General features: G+C 38.4%; 1 pseudogene; it reads right to left on the reverse strand.

Annotated features, from left to right (window-relative positions):
• Positions 1-638: 638 nt before the first annotated feature.
• LOC130033632 (eukaryotic translation initiation factor 3 subunit H-like) lies at positions 639-1,654 on the reverse strand (annotated as a pseudogene).
• Positions 1,655-10,353: the final 8,699 nt, after the last annotated feature.

Consider the following 10,353-nt stretch of genomic DNA (forward strand, 5'->3'; position numbering starts at 1 on the left):
TTGGCTAGGGAGACAATAAAGAAGTTAAGGTACTTGCCTTACATGTGGTTGATCCTCAGCCCCATCCCAGTCCCTTGAGAACTGCAAGGAAAGAGTCAAAAGCACAGAGCGAAGAGTAGTCCCAGAAGTTTGCGAGGTATGGTCCCAAAACAGAACAACAAAACAAGGATTTCCTTATTCTTCTCAAACCAATTCTTTTCATCTGAGCCAAAGTCCCTCTTGCATCTCCAGAACATTCTTGAATTTCTTGAATCTTTAACATCTGTATGTTTGTTCGTATAATATACAGATGTTAACCCTCTAATGACTGTTGTCTCTTAGTTTTTATCATACATAAAATAAAGTTTATCATTTATTACTTTATAGCTTTTATACAGTCTGTTTCTCTTTGTTGTTCACATGTCTCATAAAGCAATTTCCTGACTTTCATTTCTCTTCCCATTTTGTCTGTACTGTATGTTCTTTTGTTTTCTTTTTATTTTTTATTATTGGCCAGCAAGGCATTTCAATATGTGAAAGTATTTCTCCTAAGAGCTCTCCCATGGTGCGCTCAAGAGTCAATGTTAGCTTCTTTTTTGGAAAGTTATTTTTTCTTGGTTGTATTGTTGAAGATTTCAGGCTCTTTAACAATAAAAAATTTACCTAAGTTTTTGGACAGTGAATGCCTTGATACTCAAGCAGTGAATGTTAATTTGGTCTATAGTTTGCAGAGAATCCATCCTGGCAGAGTGCTGGGGTGGATTAAAGGATATAGACAGATACTCTTCAGGGCTGGGGATTCTTCTGACCCTGGTGCTGCATATCATTCTACTGCCAATGTTTCCTATATGTTTCGGCTGCTGCTGTTTACTTGTGTTTGTCATGAATGTGTTTTATTTAACCATCTTGGGCTCATGTCCTTTACCCTGTCCATCAGCAAGTGTAGCTTCTTCCCCAAATGATTACTCCTAGCAAGAATGAGCAATTCATATTTTTCTGCTACAGCTGAATTCTCAGGCATGCAAATTAGGATTGATCAGATGTGAAATTTTAATTGCAATCAGCACTTCTTCAAATTATGTACTCCTTTTTGGTGGTAGCTTGGCACTGGAATTTGGTGGTGGCTGTGGTGAGCATACACATGTAGTGGTATAAAACTATCCCCCAGAAATTGTATAGTATTGTAAACCAATAAAAATCATTATGCTTTATATATATATTAAATTATACTTGTCTTTTTCAGTGCTTCAGTAGAAAAATTATTTTCTTCACAAACTTTCATCACTTTAGGAGTATGTGTATATGCCTTCAATGGGAGACACCCTTGGGTAGTTTTTATGGGACCATAAATGAGAATGATGGATTCTTCAGTGGCATGCTGGTAACTTAACTGAGGATACAGGAGCACCCAATGATAAAGGAGCCATAGTATGTGTACTATTATCGGCTCACCTGAAGCTTATTAATGTTTACATGACAAAGGCTTTGCATCATATCCGTCTGATACAGGACTTCATCAAAGTCAGTATTTTCTGTGCTGGAGGGGAAAAAAACAGTTGGTAATTTTAAGATATTTTTCTCTGAGCAGATCCCAAACACTCCTAAACCATGGTAGTTTTTCTTCAACACTATAACTGATTATCTTCACTACCACAAAGTTGGGCTGTGGAGCCATAGCACATCGGGTAGGGTGTTTGTCTTGCATGCGGCCAACCCAGGTTCAACTCCTCCACCCCTCTCGGAAAGACTGGCAAGCTACCGAGAGTATCCTGCGTGCATGGCAGAGCCTGGCAAGATCTCCGTGACGTATTCAGTATGCCAAAAACAGTAACAAGAAGTTTCACAATGACGTTACTGGTGCCCGCTCGAGCAAATTGATGAACAATGGGAGGACAGTGCTGCAGTGTTACCACAAAGTCATCCGTCTGCTCTTATTTCATGGATAGGTCTCTAGAGCTGCCTTTTCCTTTCACTTTGCCCACTGTAGTGATGCTAAAGATAGAAGAGGTGGTGGCAGAACCGGTGTCTTTCTGGTGGGATGCCCTTTTTTCATCCAGACAGGAAGAGACCTATTGTTTTTCTTTAAATTAAAAAAATTAAGTGTTTTATAATATAGTGGCTTCAGGCATTCAGTGTTCTAACACTAATCCCACCACCAGTGTGACCTTCCCTTCACCAATGTACTCAGTTTCCCACCTACCCCTCAAGCCTGCCTCTTAACAGGCACAAAATAATTCACTCTACATTGCTTGTTACAAAAAAATGACAAAAATGGGATTATCAAAATATAGTACAGTAGAAGAAACTTTGTGACAATTGTTGCATTTTGTAATGGGGTTAATAAACTCATTAAATATTTACTGATCTGTTTGTTAGGTACAGTTGAGCTTTTACTGTTTTTGGTTATTGAGCTCGGTGGGCTTCTGTGGACTTTCCGATCTAATTGTCTGATATGCGCCTCCTAGGGTGGTCACTATTGCAAAATTTGGAGCTGTCACGTGACTGTTTATGTGACTATCAAAAACCAGGATGATTCAGTAACTTTGCATCTTTTCCGAGATTAGTCTTGAAGCTGGGCCATTTATATACTGGAGAATGTGGACTGTGGGTGGGACTGCTGGACATTCTGGCAGAACAGGGCTTGTGTGTTGGCCGGGGGGTGGGGGGCTGCTCACCCCCTACTTCAAAAGATCCCAGAAGTCTTAGCTAGTAACCAGTCTACCTGGGAATTCAATCGACTGGGCAAGGAAGAGACCCATTCTATATTCTTGTACCTGTGTCCACAAACTTAACAGAACATCTCTCCATAACAACACACATATCTTTCTAATTCCCCAATTTTAGCAACAGTGTTCAGTCCTTAATCACTAGAATTCTAAGATTCCTTGACTTTTATTTGCAGGAAAGTCAGTCAGCCCTCACCTCAGCATAAGCATTCTGGGTCTTTCACCTTCCCTCACAGATATGCTAGACTCCTTTTGTTTCTCTGACATGACCTCCCTGTTTTCCTCTGTGAATTTTATTTAGGGGAGTGAGTACATTAGGGATATGCTATCTGATCAGTGCACTTTAATGATCCCGCTTTAAGAATTCAGTGTTTTCAAATCTACTGCATAGGTGAAATAAGATCTGTCTCTTAGCTATAGTTTTCAATTATCTGATATAATTAGTCAAAACGAGGACTGTATGCCCCAGTTACTCTCTAGTTTCATTAAGATAAGAAAATGGTCAGTGTAATGTATAAAGGACTTTGTTACAGTATTCCCAGGTTCTTGTTTTCACACTGTCAAGCTTGAAACCAGGGAGAAGACGGCCAATTCAGTAAAAACTTTATTTGAGAAGAGAAGGACAGGAAGGCTGCCCTGAAGTAGTATGTATGGAGTCTCCCTGGAACCATTATTTCTAACCGTACTTTGTATATTTTACTCCTATTCCTATATAATCATATAATTCCCCCTCTTATGAAGGGCACTCCAACTGTGCAGAGGATTATGGGTGACGGAGGTCATCTTCTAACTACTTCTTGTTGAAAGTGCTTGGAGATATGAATCACGGACCTATAAAAAAGGTCTGCTCATAGGCCCTCTGTAGAAATAAGGTAGAATGTACATTCCAGGTTGCATCAGCTTCTATAATTTAAAGGATTGTTGATAAGAGACAAGTTTTACCAACATGTTTAGGAGACATGGGCAAACATTAGGAATAGAAGTAGAAGTAGGATGGGAGTAAGTCAAATCTTCTGTATCTGTATTTTGAAGAGAAGACCGTCCCATACATAAAATAACACATTATTCAATAAGAGCATACTTTATTAACATCGAAACCAAAACCAGAACCCAAAAAAACCAGAAAACAAAATAATCAAGTGTAGAAAACTTATTTAGAAATCCATGGCAGAGCCTGGCAAGCTACCCATGATGTATTCGGTATGCCAGAAACAGTAACAGTAATGGGTCTCATTACCCTGATCCTGAAAGAGCCCCCAATACGCCTTTGGGCTACACTATCACACGACTGGGACGAATGGAGATGTTACTGGCTCCCGCTTGAGCAAATTGATGAACAACGGGATGACAAATGATACAAATGATACTTAGAAATCCAAATGCAAAGGCATTCTTGCCAGTGGATCAATAAAGTGGGGAGTGAGGGATGAGTGAGAAAACAGTGTTTTCACCTCTCTGCTTAACCCATTTTGGCCACCCCCACTTCACCCCAGGGAATGCAACACTTGGGTTCAGACTGTTAAAGTCAGCTGTATGCAGCTACATGCCACAAATGTTCATGTCTTGCCAACCTTATGAGGCAGCCTTCAAGCTGTTTCTTAATTCCACATGTTCTGCAAGGTGTGAGAGATGATCCCAACCTCCCAACCACTGGAGTTCTCAGGGAGCCTCAGGCCTAAGCAAAGAATTTCTTTTTGCAGAACGGAAAGTCAGTCCTCACCTCAGTATAAGGATTCTCGGTCCTTCACCTTCCCTCACAGATAGGAATTTCAGGAAGAGGAGAAATAGTGAAGCAAGATAGATTTATTGAAACTTGCTTAGAAAGATGTGAAGGGAGAGAAAGAGAAGAAGTACATGTTCAAGAGAGAGCATGGGCTTCTCCAGAGTAGAAAAACCCTTGATCAAAGAGATATAGAGACAACTAAGTGAAACTCATGTTTTTTGTGTTTTTTTTTTTCATTTTGGGTCACACCCAGTGATGCTTAGGAGTTACTCCTGGCTTTGTACTCAGGAATTACTCCTGGCGGTGCTTGGGGGACTATATGGGATGTCAAGGATTGAACCCCAGTCGGCCACGTGCAAAGCAAATGCCTTAGCCACTGTATTATTGCTCCAGCCCCAAAACTCATGTTTAAGGAACAGTAGCACCTGAAGAGAAAGCCCCAACAGTATTTTTGAGGAACTTTTCTACAATTCCACAACTAGTGTTTCCTGTATTTTATATACATAGAAGTTAATATACACATTGTCACCGGGAAAGCCTTGCACTATTATTGGTTTCTTCATAATCTCAGATTTTCTGTACCTTCTTTTCGGAAGGGTCCATTTTTCTCTGGGTGGGACCTTGGATTTATGCTTCTGGATGGTGCCTTAGTTTCTCCACTTGAAAGAGCTCAGGATTTTCATGTCAAAGGGATGTAGCCTTCATATCTTTGGGCTAGTTCAGGACTTAATTTTTATTATTTCCCAAGTACAATACCAGCACCCCCCACCTATGCAACATTATGGTTTGATTAATTTTTGTTCTACGTTATTTATTCCTTTGTGAAAGTAAAAAGAGCTCTATATTTTTAACTAGTAATTATCAAACCCAGGTAAGGTATAATTTCATTTATAAATAATTATTCAAGCTTTTTATTAAACTCAATTGCTGAAATACCAATAATTTTCAAAAGTGAACATTTAAAGAAGCATAAGTATAATGGCATAAGAAGAAAAAAAATCTAATTCCTTAATTGTAAAACTGTTAAAAAGAGTTATCACCCTAAGGAAGAAAGGAAGAACCTGGTTTTTCAGAGTTTAGACTGAGGATTGCCCCGAGGAAACACAACTTACACACAATTTTGAGTAGCAGCTTCTGAGTTCCCTCACCTCCCACCTCACCCACAGCAGACTTCAGTTTATACACACGGACCAGGCAAGCTATTCTCAATAGAGAAAATTTTTTTCGCTTAAAGTAATCATTTAAAGTAACAAAGCATTTGTCTTTGAGGGCATATGGTAATTTCTAATGCATATCTTGATCAATATCTCCGAGGCAGAAACCATACTAGGTGTGAGGAAATGCAAAGTAAGAGGCAAAACTTATGGTAAGGTTAAGGTTTTTTTTTTTTCTTTCAGGGTGGATGTTTTGTTTTGGTTTAGTCTTTACAGACTTCTCTATCAGTTACTTCAGGTTGCCACAGCAGGGAGCTGGAATCTGGGTAGGAATCTGCAGGGTTCTACATAGCTGAAGGAAAGAGTATTTTAGTTTATATTTTATTTTGGTTTATTTAATTTTGTTTCCCTCGCTGGCTCAAAGTCTGTGAAAATTCATCTCTGTGTCCAATTTTGCAAAATTTTCTTCACAACAGCAACTAAATTCCTTCCATCTTCTTTTATTTGAGTGTTTAAGATTTAACCTTGAATACCTTTCTATGGTTGTAATAATGAATCGCTATTTTCAATGCAGCATTTTGATTTTTAATTTTATTTTATTGAATCATTATCAGATACAAAGTTACAAAGTTGTTTTCTATTGAGTTTCAGCTGTGCTCAATTCATACTCAATGTTCCAGCACCCATCCCTTCACTAGTGTCCACTTCCCTAGATACTTTTCTTTTCTTTTTAAAAAATTTTTATTAGTGAAACACCATGAGGTACAGTTGAAGACTTACAGATTTTTGTGCTTGGGTTTCAGTTATACAATGATCTAGTACCCATCCCTCCACCAGTACCCATTCTCCACCACCACTGATCCCAGTATCCCTCCCAGCCCCCAGCCCCCTCATTCCACCCTGCCTCTGTAGCAGGGTATTCCCTTTTGTTCTCTCTCTCCTTTTGGGTGCTGTGGTTTGCAGAAGAGCCATTGAGTGGCAATCATGTTCGGTCTATAGCCTACTTTCAGCATGCATCTCCCATCCTGGAAGGATCCTCCCAACACCCTTTATTTGGTGCTCCCTTCTCTATCTGAGCTGCCTTTTCCCCTAGCTTGTGTGGCTGGCTTCCAAGCTATGGAGTAAACCTCCTGGTACTTACCTCGGCTGTTCTTGGGTGTTAGTCTCCTCTTTTGTTACTTTATGTTCCCCAGATGAATGCAGTCTTTCTATGTCTGTCCCTCTCTTTCTGATTCATTTCACTCAGCATGATACTTTCCATATAGTACCACTTGTATGTGAATTTCATGACTTCATCTTTTCTAACGGCTACATAGAACTCCATCGTGTAGATGTACCAAAGTTTCTTTAACCAGTCATCTGTTCTCAGGCACTCAGGTTTTTTCCAGATTCTAGCTATTGTAAAGAGTGCTGCAATGAACAAACAAGTGCAGATGTCACTTTGACTCTACTTTTTCCCTAGATACTTTTCTTTTTCCCCTTTAGGCACTATGGTTTTTCAAAAGTGTTACTGAAAGGGTATCAGGAATGGCACTTTACCTCCTTACAACACCCAGTTCTTGTCCAGAGTGATCACTTCCCTTTATCATTGACATAGTAGTCCCTTCTATGAAATAACCCTTCTATCTGATTTATGGCAAGCTTTCTACTAAGAACCAGTCCTCCTGGCCTTCATTTATATTATTTTTGAGTATTCTTTACTAGTATGTTTCTTTATATAATGCAAATGAGTGTGATCATTCTATGTCTGTCCTATTCCTTGACTCATTACAGTCAGCATGGTACTTTCCATGTTCGTCTATCTATTAGCAAATTTCATGACTTCATTCCCTCCCAATGGCTGTGTTGTATTCCACTGTGTAGATGTACTAAAGATGTTCCTTATCCACTCATCTGTTCTTGGGAACTTGCATTGTTTCTAGATTTTGGCTGCTGTGAATAGTGCTGCAATAAACATAGGAGTACAGCTTTTTCTATCCTTGTAGCATTTTAAAGATATTATCTACCTATCTGTCTTTCACATTTGACCCTTTATTGACATTGTCTCTTCTATCAAATTAATGTTAAAAAATTGTCTTCAGTTTTTCATTGTTGAAGTAATGATATTATACACTTATTTTAAAATATTATTATATATCTTTTCAGTGATTTACTCCCACTCTGAAACTTTTTGTGAACCAGTTTCTTTTAAAAAACACAATGTGGGGCTGGAGCAATAGCGCAGTGGGTGGGGCATTTGCCTTACACGTGGCTGACCTGGGTTTGATTCCCAGCATCTTATATGGTACCCTGAGAACCACGAGAAGTAATTCCTGAGTGCAGAGTCAGGAGTAGCCCCTGTGCATAGCCGGATGTGATACAAAAAGTAAGGTAAGGTAAGGTAAAGGCCCTCCTGTTGTTCGTTGATTTGCTCGAGCGGGCCCAGTAAGGTCTCCATTGGAGACTTTGTTGTTACTGTGTTTGGCATACTGAATACGTCACGGGGAGCTTGCCAGGCTCTGCCAAAAAGGAAATAAATAAATAAATAAATAAATAAATGACACAATGTTGAATAGGACTTGACTTCTGATTTTAAAGAATAACACAAAGGAGAAGTACATCAGTTCTACTGGAAAGGAAAGATCAGAAAAATAATATAAAGTCATGTTTAAGTTCAGAATTAAAATAATTGTTAGATAGAAGGGGTTGAAAATATATGACTCTTTTCATGTGGAAAACAGGCATTCCAAGAAGATCAAATTAATCTAATGGAAGACACCAAGATACAAATTAACCATCCAGATAATTCCCTACTTTTTCACTATTTTATTTTTTTTATTAAATCACTGTGAGAAACACAATTACAAAGTTGTTCATGACTGGGTTTCTGTCATATAATGTTCCAGTACCCTTCCCCTAACCAATGTACATTTCTCACCACCCATGTTCCCAGTTTCCTTCCTTCTACCTCCCTCCCCAAGTCTGCCTCCATGGTAGGCACTTTTCTTTTCTGTCTCTGTCTCTGTCTCTCTTGCTCTCTCTTTATCTCTCCTTTTGAAAATTACTGCTTACAATACAGGTACTGAAAAGTTATTATGTAAATCCCTTTATCTACTTTCAGCACTCAATTTTTGCACAGAGTGATCATTTCCAACTATCATTGTCATAGTGGTCCTCCTCTATTCTAACTTCTCTATCTTTTCATTGTTGAAAACTTTTAATAAGGACCTAAGATAATACTGTGAGGATCTTAAGTTCTATATAGACTATGAGAAAAGTAATAAAGAAATAAGTACAGGAGTAACATTGTGATCTGATTTTGCTCGAGCGGGCATCGGTAACGTCTCCATTGTCAGACTCATTACTGTTTTTTGGCATACCAAATATGTCATGGGTAGCTTGCTACGCTTTGCCATGAGGGTAAGATACTCTCGGTAGCTTGCCGGGCTCTCTGAGAGGGATGGAGAAATCGAACCCGGGTCTGCTGCGTGCAAGGCAAACACCTTACCCTCTGTGCTATTGCTCCAGCCCAAAACACTTATGAGGAGACAAAAATCTAAATCAAAGTGGTAGTAATAAGAATGGGAAAATAGTAAAGAAGAGAAATCAGTCATGATTTGGTCACTGATTTGGTCAATGGGCTCAAAGAATGGGATAGCAATGAGTCACAGATTTCTGACTTCAGAGACAATTAGTATTTGTTCAGTGAATGATCATTCTGAATAATGATGTGAATCAAGACAAAGAATTGAGATAATAGTTTGGATCTGTCTAAATGGTAGGTTCTTATGTCCAGTAAGTGTTCAGAAGTTTAATAATAATGGAAATCGGGAGAGAGGTCTGAATGGGAGCCATAGAATTTTACTCACTGTCAGTTCTGAGCAGTTTCAATTGTTGTGGGACATGTCTACTAGATATTCTGCTATCATATGAAATTCAACAAAGAAATTCCACTTTTTAACCTTTTTTTCCCAGCCTAGTTTTAAAAAAGTCCTTCGTGGCTAATTGTGGCACTGTTAAACCATTCACTTTTATATTTCAACTCACACAGGTGAGCTGAATGGTTTTCAACTTTATTGCTGTTGCAATAAACCTGTCTTTTATCAAATCCTACAATTTCTATCATCAAAAAAATCCTACAATTTCTATTGTCAAACTTTGGCTAGTGTAATTTTCCAGATACCTAGAAAATAGGAATTTAGTCCTGACATGCTGCTAACTGGGAAAATTATCAACACAAACCCACCTAAGTCCTAATTTCCATAGATGAACAAAAGGAAGACTTTCAATTAGATATCTCAGTGAATTTTCAGTGAATATTCAATGAATATTCAGTGCAGTCAATTAGGTTTATATAACTGCATCCAAACTGTTGACCCCACTTAAGTGTGATTCCTATTCAGTCCCATGCATCTGTCATATAAAACTTCTTAAACACTAATCTTTCGTGTCTGTCCTTGGCTTTGGTTCCTAATGGTTCCCTTTCACATGCTTTGCTACAAGTTTATAAAAATTGTTCTTAGCAAGGCCAAAAGTATCCTTTATTATCTTCTAAAATAATCTCTTATCACCAGTAAATTTGGACTGCTGACATTTCATCCAAGAATTTGATAATGACCTTTTCGTCTTTTGCATCCAGTACCCTTTATTCTGGATTCGAAATTATCAAATTTCTAAAAATCAAATTTAGACCTTCAGAAACATGCCACACATATGATATATTATAGCTGTACAAATTGTAGCCTCTAAATTATTATTATTATTAATTATTATTTGTTTACCACTCCCAGGA

Source organism: Sorex fumeus, unplaced genomic scaffold (genome assembly GCF_029834395.1).
Source record: "Sorex fumeus unplaced genomic scaffold, SorFum_2.1 ptg000054l, whole genome shotgun sequence".
NCBI classification, from domain to species: Eukaryota; Metazoa; Chordata; class Mammalia; order Eulipotyphla; family Soricidae; genus Sorex; species Sorex fumeus.